The sequence below is a fragment of the Cupressus sempervirens genome, chromosome 3 (genome assembly GCF_028749045.1).
Source record: "Cupressus sempervirens isolate cs-2001-9-10 chromosome 3, ASM2874904v1, whole genome shotgun sequence".
Classification (NCBI taxonomy): Eukaryota; Viridiplantae; Streptophyta; class Pinopsida; order Cupressales; family Cupressaceae; genus Cupressus; species Cupressus sempervirens.
In genome coordinates, this window is record NC_143120.1 from 269,979,670 (window position 1) to 270,001,530 (window position 21,861).

The following is a 21,861-nucleotide window of genomic DNA, read 5'->3' on the forward strand; positions in this document are numbered from 1 at the left end:
TCTAATTTTTAATCAGATACTATTTCTTTTCACATTCATTTCTTGTTTGAAATGAACAATATCTTCATTAATAATTAACACATCATTTTGTTTGTTTTTTTTCTAGAAAACATATCTTCACTAACTTTGAATTGGTTTATTTCTATTTGATCTAAATTTTTGAAGAAGCATTTTTACGAGAGGATTATTTTTTCGATGCATTTTTTTAGAAGTGTTTCACTCTACATACCTACTTACCTATCTATCTAATATCAACTATCTATGATTGGTATATCTTTATATCATTTATCTCTTCATCTCTCTCATCTCCTCTCCCCTCTTCCTATTTCTCTCCCTCGATAAGCATTTCCCACTCTATTGACACACATTCTCTTCCTAATTTGCCTTAAAATGTTACATGTTACTTATTACATAAAGTCTTAAATTAACAAATACTAATAAATTCTTGACTAAATTTTTAACAAAAAAAAAGATTATAGACTTGTTATGTTTGAATTATATTGTATATCTATACATTTTAACAAATTTATACAAAATTGAATGAATTCTTGTCAATGTGAATTCTCTTCCAATAGTAATCTATTACAAAATTGAATGAAAAAAGATAACTATAACAAATGAAAAAATAAATTATCCATGGATAATTTGTTTGAACCATTGACCAGTCTACTTGTTGATTATCGAATGTTTATAATTGAAATATGTGGAAGTTGTTTCTACTTTATTTACATAATTAATTTAGGAAACAAATTTATCTTAGTTCTAAGGAAAAAATGAATAAACTATAAAGGATATATAGAGCTGTAAAAAACTGTTAGCTTAGATTTATATGTCACTTAGAACTATGTGATTGTTGGAAACTACAATTGGAAAAAAATTTGTATTGTCATTTATGTCAAATCTAGTGATGAGACATGTTTCTAGCTTATCCAAATGTCATATCTATTTGATTTATGAAGTGAATTTGAGAAGTTACTCATAAAAAAATCGCCTAGAGGAAATGTTGAGTTATGAAAAGGAAGCTACAATGGACATTTGATTAGTTAGACTTTGACAAAACAAAGTGATCATTTAAATCATGTTTATATTCAAGTATTTACAATACAAGTCAACATATATCACTTATGTAAAGCTTGACCAAGCAATAGAGTGAAATATTAAGGGATGTCAAGTGGTGCTAGTGTCAACTGAGCCACAATAAGAGCCAAGAAAATTTAGTGTTGACTAAGCATTAGTATCAACTGAGTGATAGAGTTGATACCAAGATAGAAGATCTAAAATGACCAAGAAAATTAAGTGATGACCGAGTGTTAGAACCTAGTAATGGTCAAGTAATAGTATTTTGAATATGTATGAGAAATTGTGATTGTCGAGCCAACTTAATTGATTTTTTGGGATATGGAAAGTGTGTTGAAGATAATATAGATGAGTTGGATCATTTAATTCAAGGAGAGGATTAGGTATAATACCTAATTAATAAATTCAATGAGAATTTTCTAGGAAAGTAGGAAGATGGGAAGATACATTAAACCTAATGAATCAGATTGCAAACCCTAAGATCTATGGTGATCATGGAAAATGAAAAAGGACTAGAATTACCTATTTAAGGAGGTATAGAGGAAAACCTTCAAATTATGCATAGGAAGGGATCAAAAGAGTGTGAGTAAGATATGTGAAGAAGAGAATAGAGCAATGAATATGTGCATATTTCTAGTAAGAGGAAACAAACTTGCAAATGTTGATAGGCAAATCTAAGCTGAAGTATTAAGTTTGTTATGAAGAGAAGGAAGAATTCTCGAAGGGTTTCCAAGGGAAGCAAAGATAAAGGTGACAAGGAAAGGCTTATCAAAGAATCAACACATGAACCAAATAGTGATTTGAAATTACAAAGTGAGTTGTAATCATACAAATCAAAACCCTACCACTTTCTTTCTAATCATTGTAAATAGTTTGTATTGAAATCCTTTTAATCAAAGGTTGACCTAATAGTCATTGAAGGACTTAACAGTCTATGTAAATCCTTTAGCAAGGTGAAATTCTAATGGAATGTTCTAAAGTCCTCTAATAAGGCTGCTTTTAATAGGGTGATTAAATCCTCTAACTAGGTCATGTTTAATAGTATGTACTGTAACCTTTAATATGGTTGGCTCCTAACAAAGCTCACTTCAAAAGAGCGAAAAAGTGGTGACATATTTCTGATGGTTTTTCCCAAATTATGTTTCCACGTTAAATCCTAGTGTCAAACTTTTCTTGAATGTTTTATGATGTTTTACATTCACATGTTTACATTTAGAAAAGTGTGTAATCTTAGGATAGTGAGCTACTAGTAATTTTTTTTATCATTATACAATAGAGACCGAGCTATATTAGGATAAACACAACAATGTATGTTTAATGTTTTGATTATTCAAATCATACTTATGTACCTTGAGTAATTGATTCACCCCCTCTTAGTTATTCAAAAAATAGTTTGAAGGCACTCAAATCTAAAGATCATGACTTACAAAAGAGAGGCATTGAAGCTGAACAAGAACTTTTCTAAATGGAAAACATTGATGAGGCTATATATATCCAATATTAGTGATGCTACTATAAATTTGTGGAAAATGAATATTTGATGATAACTTTTGTTCCTTTGACTACTCAACAGTTGAAAGAAAAGAAAAAACATAGTCAGACAATGTTAGATGTTTCTTTAGCCCTAATCTATGTTGAGTTTGATGATATAAAATAATGTGATAGTGCGAAGAAGATGTGGGTAAAACTAAAGACCATATACATGGAGGAGATGACAATGTCCTAAGAGCCAAATTAGAGAGCCTAAGAGGTAAATTTGATGAGATGAGAATGATGGAAGGTGAGAACATAGTACAATACTATACAAGAGTCAAGGAGGTTGTCAATGCTAGTCAAGGTGAAAATGGAGAAATCAAATATGAAACAATGATAAGTAAGGTATTGATAACTCTAATTCCTATATATGCCATCAGAGTTTATACAATAGAAGAGTTGAGATGTACTCTAGGTAACACTTTGACTTTAGAAAGTGTAATTGGTAGACTCACTACTTTTGAGATGTCTAACTTTGATAACTACACAACTGCTACTATTGAATCTTCTTTTAAGTCATAATTAGTTCTTAGCAAAAGAAAAGGAAAACATGTGAAGAGTGAGAGTGACACTTCTAATGATGATATTGATGAACTTGAAGCACTTATTGCAAAGAGATTTGGAAGAGGCAGAGACAAATACAAAGGTAAATTACCTATTATTTGTTTCTCATGCAACAAGGTTGGTCATATTATTGCAGGATGTCCTGATAGAGAAGACAAGGATGAGAGAAAGTAAATAAAGTAAAAAGGAAGGAGAGATGACTAAGATTGAAAGAACAACAAGGATGACAAAGGTAAGAAATCTTGTTAGTTTGCTAAAGAAGAATCTGACATTGAATCTAAAAGTAATGATGATGAAGTTTTCTATGTTGCTATGAAAGAAGATTCTAATGAAGATGAGAAAATTGCATTAATTTCATATGTGAACAAATGTGATAGATGGATAATTGATAGTGAATTTTGTAATCATATGACTGGTGATAGAAATAAATTTGAGGACATTGGACCATACAAGGGTGGTTGTGTCAAGTTCGCTAATGATATTCCATGTGTTGTAAAAGGTAAAGGTATAATTTAATTGATTGACAAAGTCAAGTGTGATAATGTTTACTAGGTGGATGGACTTAACTACAATCTATTGAGTGTTTCAAAGCTAAATAAATTAGGATACAAAGTTGAATTCCATTATAGAAACCTACCAAGATATATGATGTTTATGGTAAGCTAATTGGAAGTGGTGATCAGACAAGAGGTAACTTTATCTATCTAGATTTATCTAAGGAGGCATGTTTGTTTGCACAACAAGAAGATGTTTGGTTATGGCACAATAGGTTATGTCATCTAAAATTTGATAATTTGGTGAATATTGGTAAAATAAATAAATTAAGAGGATTGCTAAAACTAAAGAAGCCTAACAATGCTATGTGTAAACAAAGTCAATTGGGAAAAATGACCAAGTCTAGTTTCAAGAGAAAAACATACACATCTAGCAATATTGTGGAATTGGTTCATACTTAACTATGTGGACCTATTGATGTTCAAAGTTATTGTGGAGATAAGTATTTCATTTTATTTGTTGATGACTACTCTAGAATGATGATTGTTATGTTTCTCAAAGCTAAATATGATGCCTTTTAGTTATTTAAGTGGTATTTGGCAAGAGTTGAAAAAGAAGTTGGGAAGAGTCTGAAGTGTTTGAGATCTGATAGAGGTGTTGAATTCATTTCCAATGAGTTCAATACTTTCTATAATCATAGAGGAATTAAGAGAAAAATGTTACCACCAAGGATCCCTCCTCAAAATGGAATAGCTAAAAGGAGAAATAGATTAATAATGGAATGTGCAAGAAAATTGATGATGTAGGAGAATGTATCATAGAAATATTAGAGAGAAGCTATCAATACTGATGTCTATACCTTAAATAGAGTACACATCAAGAAAGGTACAAATGCTACACCTTTTGAACTATGGTATGGATATGTTCCTAATGTGAAAATTTTCAAAATCTTTGGAGACAAATATTATATATTCAAAGATCATAGGAATGGAAAAATTTATACCAAGAGTGATAAGGTATATTCCTAGGATATTCCACCAGGAGTAAAACTTACAAGTGTTTAAACTCTAACACTAAAAAAGCTATAGAAAGTGCAAATGTGAAAGTTGATGAATTTGCAGAAAGAAATGATGTTGAATGTAAGAAAGAACCTTGATATTATAGTACATACATCTATGTGGATGATGGTTCTCCCAACACTCATACTAAACAAGAAAACCAAGCTGCAATTTCTTAGTAGATAGGAAATGATGAAGTGTAACAATGGATTGTCGGGCATCAACTAGTGGTGTTGAGCAATAGGTAGAAGATGTTGAGTTATAGATAGGCAATGTTGACCATCAAATAGACAATATTGAGCATGCATAATCTGAACCAAAACCTGAACAAGAGAGAATTAATGAGCTTGAGATTATTTTTCAAGATGAACCCATTGAAGAACAAAGAAGAATACCACCTGTGCTAGCCAAATATGTAAGAAGATACCATAAACTTGAGAAAATCGTTAGGGATGTAGAAACTAGTGTTATGACAAGAAAAAGATTGAGAATGACACATGCTTACTTTGTGAAGTTGAACCCTAATCAGTGAAGGATGCTCTAGTAAATTAAGTTGGATCTAGGAAATGAATCAAAAAATTAAAAAGATTGAGAAGAAAAATACTTGGGCCCTAGTACCCAAACCAAAGGATAAAAATGTAATTGGAAAAAAATGGGTTTTCAAGAAAAAAGATGAATGAAAATGGTGAAGTTACAAGGAACAAGGCAAGATTAGTATGCAAAGGATATGCTCAAGAAGAAGGAGTTGTCTATGGAAAAAAATTTTCTCCTATGGAAAGACCAAAAGGAGGCAAAACTCTACTTGCATATTCAACCTACAATAATTCAAGGTATATCAGATGGATGTCAGATCTGCATTTCTAAATGGTATACTTGAGGAAGAAGTGTAGATTGAAAAACATGAAGGATTTGTGGATCCAGACAAGAAGAATATGGTATCTATAGCTGTATATGGATTGAAATAATCTTCAAGAGCATGGTATGAAAGACTACATAATTATTTCATGAAGATTGATTTTGAAAGGAAAAATGATAAAATAATCTATACTTGAACACTAGTAGGAAAAATGAAGCACTGCTATCTGAAATTTTGTTGATGACATTATATTTGGAGGAAAGGAAGCATTATGCAAGTCATTCACTGATTAAATGAAGAAGGAAATTGAAATTTCAATGTTTGGTGAAATCAAATTCTTTTTTGGTGTGCAAGTATATCAAATGAAGTTTGGTATTTTCATTACTCAGTTCAAATATATCAAGGAGTTACTAATTTTTTTTGGCATGGAAGAGTCAAAACCAATGAACACACCTATTTCTATAGGACATAATTTATCTAAGAATGTTGAATCTATTGATGTGAACCAAACACTATATAGATCAATGATTGGAAAAATGTAATATGTTGTTCATAGTAGACTTGATATTGTATTAGAAGTTGGGATGGTTACTAGATTTTTAGAAAATCCTAAGGAGAATCACATGATGGTAGTGAAAAGGATATTGAGATATCTAAAAGGTATTGAAGACTATGGATTGTATTACAAGAGAAGTGATAAGTTTGAACTGAACATATTCATTGACTCTAATTGGGTAGGAAATATTGAAGATAGAAAAAGAACTAATGAAGGTGCATTTTTTCTAGGAAAGGGATTGGTGTCATAGAAAAGCTAGAAACATAACTATATTTCCCAATCAACATCCAAGGCCAAGTATGTGGAAGTTGTAGTGAACTATGCAAACATTGTGTGGATCAAACAATTGTTGAAAGGAATGAAATAAGAAATTATAGATCCCATGGCTATCTATTGTGATAACACAAGTTCTATTAACATAACAAAGAATATAGTGATGCACACTAGAATAAAGCACATTGATGGGTAAATGCACCAAGTTGTGATGCCAAAAGGGGGGTGTAAGTGGCCAATTTTTTTTTTTTGAAATCAACAATTTATGAACTTTGACAAGAATTTGAAGATAGTTATTCTCACAATTTTAAGATATGACAAAAACACAAGTAGTAGTCCTTTGAATCTAATTTCTAAACTACTAATTTTTTCCGAAATGGTTTGATTTTAGGTCCTCAAAAAAAGGGGCCCACAGAAAGTGGTACTTTTTTAAAGAAAAAAACATAACATAGTGCAAAGTGTGGGCCCCCTAAAAATTTTAACTTTTTTTTTTGAAATTCTTTAATCCCTCTAGTCAAAAGTTACCTAACACCATGTAGTTTATCCCATATTTTCTGGGTAATTTTATAATGTGTATTTTTTTAATGAATTTTGTAATTGGACACATCACAAAAAGTGAAATATCTATGTGATCCTCCTAGAAATGATTGAAAACTAATCTAAAACCTAAAATTCTTTTTTTTTAAAGTGTGTAGAATGGAGTCTAGTTCCTAAAAAACTAAGTTGTGAAATTTGATGAATGAGCTAAAATCTACACCCCAATTAGTACATGCTAGTTTTTGAGAGAACATGCACATACATTCAAAAGAAATTATAGTTGAAAGGCTTGAAATAGTATGAATTTGCAATAAATTATATGGTTATATAGCTAACATAGAGATCTACAATATCATGTCACCTGATTTTATCAATTCTCAACCACAAGGAAACTTGAAGGAGAGCACACAAGAAAAATCAATCAGTTTTTGTATGCTTGTTGAAAAACATGTCTCAGACTAGTTTAGAGATTTTAAACCTTTGTTTTGGATCCCCAAGGAAAATCCAAGCCTTGGGCCTGATAGAATCCAAAGATTTAAATAGTGCATGCATGCCATAGCTTATGCACGCTATTTAAATCATTTTTAAAATCAGGATTACATAGAACACACACACTATAATACATACAGACTATAGTGCAGAAACACTTTGTAAGCCTTGTATTTCAATAGAGAGGGAAGGAGAGAGTAGAGGATGGGGAAAGAGTAGGATATGAGAGAGGGTGGGACAGGGAGAGAGGGAGGAAGAAATGGATGGAGAGAGAGAGAGAGAGAGAGAGAGAGAGAGAGAGAGATGTGTTAGAAATATATAGTAAAAGAGAGGAGTGAGAGAGAGATTTAGCTAGAGAAATATGAAGATCAAGATCAAGATAGATACATGAAAATATATATAGAGAGAGAGAGGGCGAGGGAGAGATAAACATAGAGAGAGTAGGGGATGGGAGAGGGTGGGATAGAGAGAGACAGAGGGGGGGGGAGGGGAGAGAGAGAGAAAGAGAGAGAGAGAGAGAGAGAGAGAGAGAGAGAGAGAGAGAGAGAGAGAGAGAGAGAGATTGGGTGAGAGAGAGGGAGAGAGACTAAAGGATGGGAGAGAGTGGGATAGGGTGAACTAGGATTTTAGATACCCTTTTGGAAGTTATATTAATGCCCTAAATACCAACTTCCCAACCTACTCCTACACCTCTAAACCCACACAAGCCTCATAGGCCTAATTGACCAAATTAAGCATGGAACACTTGGAAATGAACAAAGATGGATGCCTAGGTCTAAATTATTGGTTCTATAAGGTCTTATCTAACTTATTTCATCATGAAATAACCATCCACCAAGTTCTATGGCCCCATTTTGAGCCCTATCTTCAAAATCCTTAATTTCATGATTGAATACATGAAAATATTTAGCCTAGGGCATGTTCATAAGACTCTTAGATCTGTTGGGAAAAATATAATATTTAATAATATTAAAGTACATTCCATAACCTTGAAAATTCCTTAAGGCTGTGAAAAATTAACCATGGAAATGCAAGTTAGGACCAAATCTTCATTGAAACCCTCAGTTTTAGGGTTTGTTGACCCACTCATAGTAAAATGGCTATAACTTGCTTCAAACTTAACCAATCAAAATGAAATAAAATGAAATAGAAAAAAGATTCAAAGACTTATCAATTCATGCCAATGGATTTTGCCTCTTAATATGTATAGTTCTATACAACTAATAAATGCTTAGAAAATATGTTTATTCCTTATGCAAAACTGCTTGAACGTACACCACATCACACTTTGACTTTGTTGACGGTGTTAGGATCTAAATAAATCATCTCTATCAATTCCAATAGAATTATAAATTTTTGGAACTATTATAAGACAAGTTGCAATGTTTTAGCAAAAGTTGTCAGCAATAATTGTTGCAAAAAGTAAATTTTCAAATATTTCTTCCTAAGACTTTACTACTTGGACATTTGTAACTCTTAGGATCATAATAGGATGCAATGACTCATAAAAAACACCAAGAATCATATTATTAGGTAAATTAAGAAAAAATCAAGATCCTTAGGACTAAGTGATCTTAGGTTTATATGGACACCTTAAGTTCCTTGACCATACAATAGGATCATCCTTATTACAAAAAAAACATAAACCATCTTTACCAATTGAGGTGGATCATAACCTCATGTATTATATCATGATCCTCCTTACATATTTTTAGGTCACCTATCAAGTCACCTATGTGCCCTACACCACTAAGAGTCACTAAATATTGTGTGTTGATACTTAGAAGAATGAAAAAGATACAAGAATTTGAAGATGACATCTTAGGGGTATAAAAAAATTTCTTGGGGAGGCCTCCTTTGGAAAAAAGCATCATTTCTCATCCATCTACCTTCTTCAAATTTGGTTTGAACTATCATCTACATTCAAATGCCAAACTCCTCAAATCAACACTATAACTCCCTAGCCAAGTACCCAAAACTTGCCTAGGGCATCATTGGAAAATTAGCTAACTCCATTGGCAAGGCCCAAGATTTATGATACATTATTTAAAATGTGTCCTCTCCCATTTTCCTTAGTTCCATGATGATTTTATGGCCAGAACTCATGGGAGAATCATTTTTGTGTAGGCTGCCTGGGTAGGACCAACATAGAAGGTGTTTTCAAAACAATTTCTAAAACCTTAACAGATGAACACTTAATAGAAATTTTAACGAAGAAAAAAGTATTGTAAAAGCATGAACTAAGTTAATCCAAGGTAAAACTTCAACATTCAATCCATTATCTCAAACTTGCTTTGCAAAATCCAAAAATTGTTAAAGGGATTGTAGTAAAACATTTGTATTCAAATTCAAGAATGAACTCTTCCAATATCAAACTAGTAGATTTGTCTTCTTCCAGGTCTTATAGGACCTCCCAAGGAATGCATTCAGTTAAACCAACCATATTTCCTTCCTTCCATACCATAACTAAAAAGTTGTACAAAATGTTGTGGAGCAACTTTTAAAAGTTTTTGACTGCATTGCAATTTTTACATTTTTGACTTCTAGACCCTTGAAACCTTTTGGAATGGAACCAAATAGGTTCAATAAAGGTGTTTAGAAATAATGTGGCCCCTTGGTAACCAATATTCCTCTTTTTTCCCCCTAGACCCATTTGAAAAACTTCTTGACAACTTAGCAACTTTTGGAATTTGCAATCCTAATCAAGCAACATTACATTTAATGAGTTCCAAACACTTGAACAAGATGTAAAATCACTATTTAGGACCTACTTGGGTCATATACCACTTACCAATGACTTGTATGGACTTTGACCTACTTTGATCACCTAGTGTCCCCCTAGTGTTTATTAGCTTGCACATACCTAAGCAAGGTTTAGTCAAACCAACTTGATCTAAGCACACCAACACGCCACCCTGACTTGGCTAGAGTCACAACAAGCCTCAAAGCAAAAACAATAGAAACAAAGCCAAAAAAAGGGTTGTTATGTTTCCTACACCAGGATAATGATAGACAAAATATATATCCAAGAAAAATGCAACAACTATAGCTATATGAATCATAAGAAGAGCATATATAATGTGTTTCCATGAATGAAGTTCTCAAAGATATGTATAAGAAAGAAAATATTGCTATCAAATTGCATGAATAAATTAAAAACTTTATTTCAATTATTCTCATGTTTTGAAGATAAAGCATATACAAACCATTGACATGTTTATGGTGACACTAAGATTCAAGCGTAGACATTTACATAATGCAAACAACTCAAGAGTCAAATTTCAATATTAATTGTATAACAGTAAAAAGATTTCAAGTTTCACTGTTCTCATCCCAACAAAAACTCCAAATAAGTTACTCATAATCAAAAGTACTCATAACTTGTATAATCTAAAAACAAATTAATATTATAGCTTTATTCACATATCAAAAGATACTATCAAAGCTTTATATAATGATTCCTACCCTTATTTTTGATGCAAATTACATTAAAATGAAAGACATGAAATACTTAAAACATAAACAAGAAAAACAAGATATATATTATGATAACCAATAATGTCATACATGAAAAAACTAATTCATAAAATTTGTAAGTCTAATAATGTCATGCATAAATATATGTCATACATTGAATATAAAATGTCATATATACATAAAATGTATGTCAAATATGTCCACTAACATAAAACATAAGATATATATCCACTAATGCCTATGCATGTGTCCATTCCTATATCTTCTCCTTCCCATGAGGGTAAGGAAACAAATCCCTAGAGGTCTTCAATCATTGCATGGAGGGAGATGATGGGGATGATGGGGTCTTCCTCACATGCTCGCTCATCCTCTTGTTTAGGCTCCTCTCTAACTGGAGCTGATACAAAAAAAGTATATCTGAATAAATAATTATTATACATTGAAATAAAATATATGTACACACAAAATAAATTAGCTTATTATCACCATCAAATAGTCACTCTGTACATCCACCTTAAAGGGTCATGGACAATCGGGAGTAACAAGGCCCTACAACAATTCAATCAATATAATCACTTGATCATACTTATAAATAATATTTGAAATTTTAATACTAACTATTTTAAATAACAACTAAAACTATGAAAACTCTTTCATACCTAAGTCAATGTCTTTAAACTAGCCATCATGGAAACAAATCCATGATCGATGGATTGGCAAAGATGAGGAGGAGTCTCTAATGTCAACAATTGTAAATCATATAATAAAATTTACATATTTTTTCTAGAATATAATATAATCAAATGAATTAAATTAACATGAAACAAATTTACCTCTATGAAGCTCATATCATGCCTAGGCTCAAAGTCCCTTATGAATGTCAATGGTCTAGTAGAGAACTAATGCACATAGATAAAAAAAATTTGTTAATCTGTCATATGATTACTTAATAAATATATGTATTAATTTAAATAATTAAATTGACACATACCTGTTGACTCGTTGACAGGACATAAAATGTAGTCAGAAAATCTGTACTAGGGCCATCAACACTCTTACCCTAAATTTTAAACAATGTCAAGACATGCTAATTTATTAGTAATTTATCGTACATACAAAATGTGATCAAATTAGTTTTTTATAATTGTAATTTATGTTTGTCTCAATGCCAAATGTCTCATTCAGGAAGTCATTAGTGACTAGCCCATCATCCATAGTGTGTTCAACATGACAACCAAATGTGCATAAGGATCCACATTACATGCACATGTGACCATAGTACAAAGAAGGCTCCTCCTTAACTAATGGACTGGTGTAATGAATGAGGGTTTGTGTCAAAGAATTGATAGTCCCTAGAGTACTAGTCTCTACATGTTCCTTCACAACTGAAGGAATAATGACATGCTCACCCTGTGGCTTGACACAAATTGCCCTATTTTCTTTAAGGTCACAATGTTTTCTCTACCTCGCAAATGATGACCCCCCACCTCTACCCTGAGAATCTAACATGTCAAAATAATTGGGGATCTCCCCGAGGATAAATTCACAATACAAATTCTTTAAAAAATATATTGGAACCTTGTGATTATTGTAGGAAGGGGCATCAAAGACCATCCACCATCTATCCAAAAAGTTATTTCTAATATCATCATGGATGCACTAATGGATGGGGAAACTTTTAGTTGTAGTTTTTAAAAATATTTATAGGATAATTTTTTTCCATAATATCTTCTTTTTTCTTCTCTCTTAACATGCCAAATATCCAACTGACCACTAACATAATCTACATGGTTTATAATGGACTCAAGGGAGGTGGCCAATTGGGCTCTCATAGGATTAGTTTTCCTACAATATTTTAACCTACCAATGATTGCTTCTAATTCATTTTTCCCTCTTTCTATTTCATTCATTATATTGTCTTGGGTGCCAAGAGGAGGTCTTTCAATCGGTGGAGGTTGTGGAGGTTCTTGTTCTTCCTCATGAGGGTTTTGATTTTGATCTTGTGGAGGGTTTTAATTTTAATTTTGGTGATCACATTGGGGATTTGATCGTTGATTATTCACATTTCTTGATAAGAAAATAATTGCATTTTAAATAAATAAACAAACTTGAAGAAAAACTTAAAAAAATACAAAACAATGCTAAAACATATAAAACAATGCAAAAACAAGAGTAGAAAACATACTTGATGATCCTGATCTTTATCTCTAGTGACAAGGAGGCAGTTTGAGGAGGAGAGTGAGAAAATATTGTACCTTCTATAAAATGTGTGCACACTATTGGGGGTAGAGAAGGAAACCAGCAAGAGGAAAAAAAAAGAAAAGAGATGGGCTGTGGGTTGCAGCCCATAAATATAAGTTTTAAAAAGTGTGCATGAGCTACTACAACTTTAAAAATAAAAGGTGTGTGTCATCTTTTTGGCACCATAACTTGATGCATTCACCCTACTATCAATTATCACTACTTGAGAGAACTAGTTCAAGACAAAGAAGTGAAGTTAGAATATGTTCACACCAAAGAACAAATTGCTATTATATTCACTAAAGCCTTACCCAAAGATGCTCATGAATATCTTAGATGTAAGTTAGGGGTGATCCCCTAAGAAAAGAAAATTAAGGATAAATGGTGCACTGTATAAAATGTGCTAATTAGAATATCATACACATTGATGCAAATAGTTCTACTTTAGGATATGTCTATGGTAGTCAAGTTCAATAAAGAAGGAGAACAATATAATAGATCAGTCATCGACAGATAACAAAATTTAGTTAGCCATGAAAATATCTATATGATCAAGATGTATGAAGTGAATGAAGTGAAGAAATATAGTGTCTTTGGAATTGTTGTTAAAGAGGGAGAGAATTATGTAAGAGGGAGAGATACACCAAAGAGAGATATCATAACTTAGAGGGAGTTTCTAAAATTGTATGGATGAGAATCAGAATGAAACTAAGGATATTGTTCACTCATATTAGTGAAATCTTTTGGATTGCACGGTAATAGTGAGGGACATTGTATTCTTGTAAATACAACATATTTTGTTGAAAGATATATTGAGGTGTTTCCATCGACGTCAAAGAGGGAGATTGTTGGAAAATACAATTAAAGTAATTATTTTATTGTCATTGATATCAAATCTACTAATGATACATGTTGCTAACTGATCTAAAGGTCATATATATTTGATTTATGAAGAGGATTTGAAAAGTTTCTCATAAAAAAAGAACTTAGAGGAAAGATTGAGTTATGAAAAGGAAGCTACAATGGATATTTGATTAGTTAGACTTTGACAAAAAAATGTGATTGTTTAAATCATCTTGATGTTCAAATATTTATAGTACAAGTCAAGATATATCACTTATGCAAAGCTTGACTGAGAAACATAGTGAAACATTAAGGGATGACAAGTGATGCTATTGTTAATTGAGCCATGGTAAGTGCCCAATAAATTTAGTGTTGAGTGAGAATCAGTATCAACCGAGTGATAGAGTTGATGTGAAGCTAGAGGATCTACAATGATCGAGAAAATTAAGTGATGACCGAGTGTCAGAACCTAGTAATGGCTGAGTAATAGTTTTTTGAATGCATATGGTAAATCATGATTGTCAAGATGACTCAATTGATTTCTTGGGATATGGAAACCATGTTGAAGATAAGATTAATGAGTTGGATTATTTAATTCAAGGAGAGGATTAGGTATAATACCTAATGAATGAATTCGATGAGAAGTTTCTAGAAAAGAAGGAAGATTGATAGACACAATGAACCTGATGAATTAGATTGCAACCCCTAAGATCAATGGTGATCATGAAAAATGGAAAATAACTAGAATAACCTATTTAAGGAGGTGCAAAGATGAAATTTTAAGTATGCATAGGAAGGGATTAGAAGAGCACAAATGAGATATGTGAAGAAGAGAATAGAGAAAGGAATTTGTGCGTGTTTCTAGTAAGAGGAAACAAAGTTACTAATGTTGATAAGAGAATCTAAGAAGAAGGCTTAAGGTTGTGTTGAAGAGAAGGATGAATGCTTCAAGGGTTGCCAAGTGAAGAAAAGACAAAGGTGACAAGGAAAGGCTTATCAAAGAATCGACACATGAACCAAATAGTGATATGAAACTACAAAGAGAGTTGTAATCATACAAATCAAAACCCTACAACTTTTTTTCTAATCATTGTAAATAGTTCGTATTAAGATCCTTTTAATGAAAGGTTGACCTAGCAATCATTGAAGGACTTAATAGTCTGTGTAAATCCTTTATCAAGGTGATATTCTAATAGAATTTTCTAAAATGTTGTAATAAGGTGACTCTTAACAAGCTGATTAAATCTTCTAACCAGGTCACATTTAATAGTGTGTATTGCAACCTTTAATATAATTATCTCCTAACAAAGATCACTTCAAAATAGTGAAAAATTGGTGACATGTTGTTGGTGGTTTTCTCCCAAATTGCGTTTCCATGTTAAATCCTAGTGTCAAACTTGTGTTGAATTTTTTATGACATTTTACATTTACATGTTTACATTCACCAAAGTTTGTAATCTTAGGAGAGTGAACTACTAGTAATTGTTAGAGTACTTAGATATCTCCTAATTAACTCTAGTTTGCTTAAGCTAAACTTTAGGCATCTAATAATTAATTTATTATTAATTATTATGATGCAACCTAGGTTAGACCTATTTAGGGTTTTCATATCCTTTATAAGGATGATCTCTCATTGTAAAAATTGATTCACTTTTGATAATAGCAATTTCTCTTTTTGCTCATCAAGAATGCCTCATCTATGGATCTAGGAGTTTCACCCTCCATAGATTTGTCTTCTCTCTTTTTATGACATATGTTTACATGTAAGTGATTCCTAGGAGCTATGGGGTTAATCTTCCATCAACTTCAACATGGTATCAGAGCTCCAAATCTTCATGCCCATGTTATGTTAATGAGAGGTTTTGGCTTACCTTTCAGATATGTGCCTTTTCTTAAAGGGTTTCATTTTTTTGAGGATTTTTGTATTGGACCTAGGGGTCACTAATTTTTGGTGCACTTTGAGCCTAAATGGATATCACTGTTGAGCTTAGAGTGCCCAAAAATCCTTATTTTCATATTAAATTTGTCCAATTTGGACACAGTTGGAATTCCAAGCAAACAAATATTGCTCCCAGATTGGGCATGTTTCTCAAGGTGGAAATTTTGTGATTATTTATATGTAAATCAAAATTTTTGGCATACAAATTGAGATTTTTGGCACACAAATCAAGGTTTTTTGCACGCACCTCAAGATTTTTGGCATGAAAATGAGATTTTTGGCACACAAATTGAGACACTTTGGTATAGAAATAAATGAGTTTTGGCATGAATCTTGAGGTAATTTCTAGTACTTGTTGGTATGATTCCTAAGGCATTTTGGCAAAAATATCAAGGTGGTAAATATTTTTATTTTATCCTTCCAGCTATATTTCGACCTACGTGTGGTTATTTCACAGTAACTTGATCATCCAAACTTCATTTTTCGCAAACAAGATATCTTCAGAAAGATGGTTTTTGAGCTTGTCATAATGGTGTAATTTATTTGGACCTTTGATGTTATTTGGTTTCTAGTTAATGAAGACAAATTCAAAGGTTCTATTTTGAACTTCAAGAGACATATTGCAACATTATATTTTTTAGATTCTGCTTTAGGCACACCCCATTCACTAGTGGATATCTTGGTTGTTTCAAGTTCGAAGATCAATTTTGTTGCTTCACATGATTTTTCATGGGTTTTACTATCTCTTATATAAACCTTATGTCTCATTTGATCTTTGTTGACATCATTTTGTATTATTTTTGCAAACTCATTCAGATAAAGTGTCACTTTATTGCATTTTGGGATCTTGCACTACTTTGATTAAAGTGCCATGCAGGGTTGATGTTTTGCCTTTGCTTTCCATCTTCCTTTTTCTAGTCAATTTTCCTTCTATGACATTAGCCTCATGACATGTCTGAGATTGATCACCTCAATACACACATATATATTCTTTTATGTATCTTGATCGTGGTTCCTTGGCATGGAGTTCTTTTGGCCCACTTTTCCAGTTACCTGTCACCTCACCCTTGTTTGCATTAGGGGATTTCTACTATTTTTTCTCATGCTTCCTTGGTTTGATGGAGTGAGATATGTATTGAGTATTTGTTCCTATATACTAGGCAGATGCAGTGGATGGGTACCTATGTATTTCAGCGAGATGGATCATTTACCATACAGACACTCCTTTTTTTGTTCCTACTTTGATTAAAACTTTCCATGTTCAATTGATTAGCTCTTCAAGCTTTAGTTTTTTTGTTATGCCATCTATATCTTCAAGTTTAGTTATTTTCCTTTGTGTGTCTCTTGATTTGATGTACATTATAGTCTTCTCTATTTGGTCATGTTCTATTTCATTGGAGGTTCTACAAATCAGCAGTTACTTTTAATAGAGCTTTGCTACTTCTATATGCTTTAGTGGTGTTCTTCATGATCATCTTTTGTTCCTATCTTCTCAAAAATTCCCTAGTTTGGAGGCTTCTTTAGTCCTTCACCATTTTCTTTTTGGAGATTTTCATCTCTTTTTGGAATAGGGTTTTTCCCATGTGGGTTTCTCTATTTCTCCTCTTTTTAGAGATTTGGTTGTGCTTGGGTACCTCATCAGGCTTTGTTGTCAGGACCCAAATTTACTTCCAGTAGTAGTTTCTAGGTTTTTTAGCTACTCCCTAAGTTTATCTTAAGGGGGGGGGTGTTAGAGTAATTAGATATTTCCTGATTAACTCTAGTTTTCTTAAGCTAAACTTTAGGCATCTAATAATTAGTTCTTTTATTAATTATTATTATGCAACCTAGGTTAGACCTATTTTGGGTTTTGATCTCCTTTATAAGGATGATCTCTCATTGTAAAAATTGATTCACTTTTGATAATAGAAATTTCTCTCTTTGCTCATCAAGAATGCCTCATCTATGGATCTGGGAATTTCAACCTCCATAGCTTTTGCTTCTCTCTTTCTATGATAGACGTTTGCATGCAAGTGATTCTTGGGAGCTATGGGGTTTATCTTTCATTGACTTCAATAGTAATTTTGTTTGTAATGATAATCTCTCATATTTATGTTGTTTCACTCATGAATAAAAATGACTCGATGAGGATTTAGAAAAACCACTTTCTAAAGCCTGAGATTTAAGGAAAATTTTATTAGTGATATGAAGGGTGCTAAATATCAACACATTGGCTACTATTAATGGCACAACATTTCACTAAAAGTTTGTGGCCCCATCAAAATTCTCAATCTTAGCATCAAGATGGAGTATGCTACTATTTTAATTATTGTATGTTTCACTTTTATGATTACTCCACTTTAATTCATTTTTTTTAAAAAAAAATCTTCATCACATCTTCTCTCTTTTTGCATTACAAATTTGTTCGGTATTTCTGATTACACCAAATTTTGATTTGGCAAAGGAATTCTCTATCACACTTGCACAAATAAAACCATAAAAAAAAAAAATCCATGTGTGCAATACTACCAAAAATTGCACACTTGTTGGTGGTATTTAATTTATGCTTTCAACAACCTATCATCTACAACCCATAATGCTCTGTCTACAAGTTGTAGTCAGTCACCTATCTTTAACCACTCATTATCATTGGCCACCCAATATTTAATATTTAAGTTAAATAATGTTAGATATGTAATAAGTGTATTTTGTATTCCATAGACTTCTCAGATCTCTATAAATAGAGGCTTTATGTAATGTAATCAGAAAGGCAAGGCAATAAAATCAATTTTATTTGTGTGTATTTTGTATTTCTATTTTTCTTCAAATTGGTATCAGAGCCTTGAATGAAGGAAAAAAAATTTTTGGTTATCACAACTTCTATAGTAGTTAAATGAGATTTCTAATATTTGATTGATTGTAGATTCAAACAAGCTTCTAAAGATGGAGGCTTTTTGTTATGCAAATCTAAACATGATTAACAAAAGTTGTGAGTGTATTGCTTGAGAGAAGGTATGAACCAAATTTCAAAGATTGAAATCTATTAAGAAGATATTTGTTAAAAAGGGGGAAATAAGTAATGTAGTGTTATTTGTTTAAGATATATGTCAATGTCTTAGACATTTGTGGTGGTTTTTCTTTGTAAATAAAAATTGTAAATTGTAAATTGTAGTTGAAACTGTGAGCATTATTATGGCATCAGGAAGTAGTATAGCTCAACCAAAAATTCCAATATTTTCTAGTAAAAGTTATGGGTTTTGGGCTATAAAAATGAAAGCATTATTTTATTCTCAAGGCATATGAGATATTATTGAAAAGGGCTTTAATGAACCACAAGATGGGTCGACATTATCATGAGATGAAAAAGCTAAATTGCATGATAATAGGAAAAAGGATGCTAAAACATTGTCTCTAATTCAACAATCTTTAGATGAATCAATTTTTTCTAAGGTTTCTATAGCTAAAAAGTCTAAGATAGCATAGGATATTTTAGAAATAGCATATAAAGGGACATGAAAAGTGAAGGTTGCTAAATTGAAAACTATAAGGCATGATTTTGAACATTTGTGTATGAAGGATTTAGACTCATTTGATTAGTTTTTAAATTAAGTAATGAATGTGGTTAATCATATTAGACCATATGGTGATGATTTGAATGATTAAAAGGCTGTTGAAAATATACTTCATAGTTTTCCTAGAAAATTTGATGTCATTGTTGTTTCCATTAAAAAATCTAAGGATTTAACAACACTCTCTATTAATGGGTTCACTTTTATCTCATTAATCAAGAATGAATGGAAATAATAATTATTGTTTGGGCAATGATTTTAGATCATGGGTATCTTTTGGTAGAGGAAAAGGAAAATCAAACTACAGAGTAAGATGAAGGGGTAGAAGCATAGAAGGACGTGTAAGTCCAAATTAAGAAGAAGGAAAAAATTAATCCATTCAGATTTTGAAAAGAGGATGTGAGAGAATTCCATTCCAACACCCATATTCAAGGTTTGAAATCTGGAATTCAATGTCATTATTGGAAGAGATTTCATCATTTTGCAAGTGAATGTAGAAACAAACAAGAAGAGATTGAAAATGGTGCTAATTACTCACATGTATCTAATAACAATTTAGGAAGTATATTCATAACTTGTAATGTTTCTCAAGAAAGTTCTAGTGATATATGGTTCCTATATATTTGATGTAGTGACCATATGACTTCAAATAAAGATTTATTTGCTAGTTTGGATGATTATGTAAAATTTGAAGTAAAAGTAGGAAATGATAGTAAAGTCTATGTAATGGGAAAATGTGTTATAAATTTCTTGACTAAAAATGGAGGAAAAATATATATTCCTAATGTGTATCTTGTTCCTAGACTAGAACATAATCTCATGATTTTTGGACAATTAATGAAAAAAGGTTACAAATTGTTCTTTCATAATGATTTTGTATGATCTTAGATAGACATCCTAGTGGTAGGTTAATTGTAGGGGTCAACACGACACAAAATTGAATGTTCCCACTCAAAATTCATTGTATTCAAGGAGCATAAGGAAGTTAGTTTCAAGAAAATATTTTCTTATTAAACATGCCTATGGAATTTTAAGTATGGTCATCTCCATTTTGATGCTTTGAGATTGTTACAAATAAAAGGCACAGTGAAAGGATTGCCTCAAATAGTGCAACCACCAAGTTAATGTGAAAGTTGTATATTGGAAAAACAACATAGAGAAATCTTTCCTATAGGAAGTTCAAATAGAGAAAGAGGACCATTGGAATTAGTTCACATTGATATATGTGGACCTATGCAAACTCCATCTTTAGGAGGAAGTATATATCTCTTAATATTTATCGATGATTTTAGTAGGAAAACTTGGATATACTTTCTCCAACACAAGAGTAAAGGTTTTGAAAAATTCAAGGAGTTTAAAACTTTGGTTTAAAAATAAAGTGGTCTCTACATCAAGGTATTACGATCTGATAGAGGTGGTCAACTTAATTCTAATGAGTTTCTAGACTTTTGCAGATGTCATAGAATTAAGAAGTAGTTTACCACAAGGTACACAACACAAAAAAATGGTGTACTAGAGAGGAATAACATAACCATAATGGAAATGGAAAGGAATGTGTTCAAGGCCAAAAATCTATCCAATCATTTTTGGGCAGAAGCAGTAGCATGTGTTATATACATCTTGAATAGACATCCTACAAAGAGTGTTAATAACAAAATTCCATAGGAAGCATGGAATGGTAAGAAAGATAGTGTATCTCATTTTAGAGTTTTTGGATGTGTTTCTTATTCATTGGTTCCATCTAAATTGAGAATGGAACTAGATTATCAAAGTGAAAAATGTATCTTTATTGGTTATAGTGAAGAATCAAAAGCTTATAGATTGTATAACCTTGTTTCAAAGAAATTGATCATTAACATGGATGTTAAATTTGAAGAAAAAGGTTAGTGGGATGGAAATAATATAAAAAAAGTCACAAGATGATCATCAATATTTTGAAGTGAAGATGAATCAAAGGAACAAGGTAATCAAACACTACCTAGTAATCCACCAAAGAACTTAATACAAGGAGAATCACCTCTAGATTCAAACATAACTAATGAATTAGATTCTACATCCTCAAGAACAAGGTAAACAGGTAACAAAACAAGAATCTTAAAAGAGCTATATGATCAAGAAGAAGAGAATGTAGACATATGCTCAAATTTTGATTTATTTTCTTGTGATTCATTATATTTTGAAGAAGCAATTAAAGAAGATAAATATATCACAGAAATGAATGAAAAAATTGACTCTACTAGAAGAAATAAAACATCAAAATTAATGGATTTATCTAAAGGAGAAGAACATATATGAGTCAAATGGGTCTATAAAAATAAATTTTATGTAGAAGGTGAAATTTTTAAGCATAATGCAATGCTAGTTGCTAAAGGTTT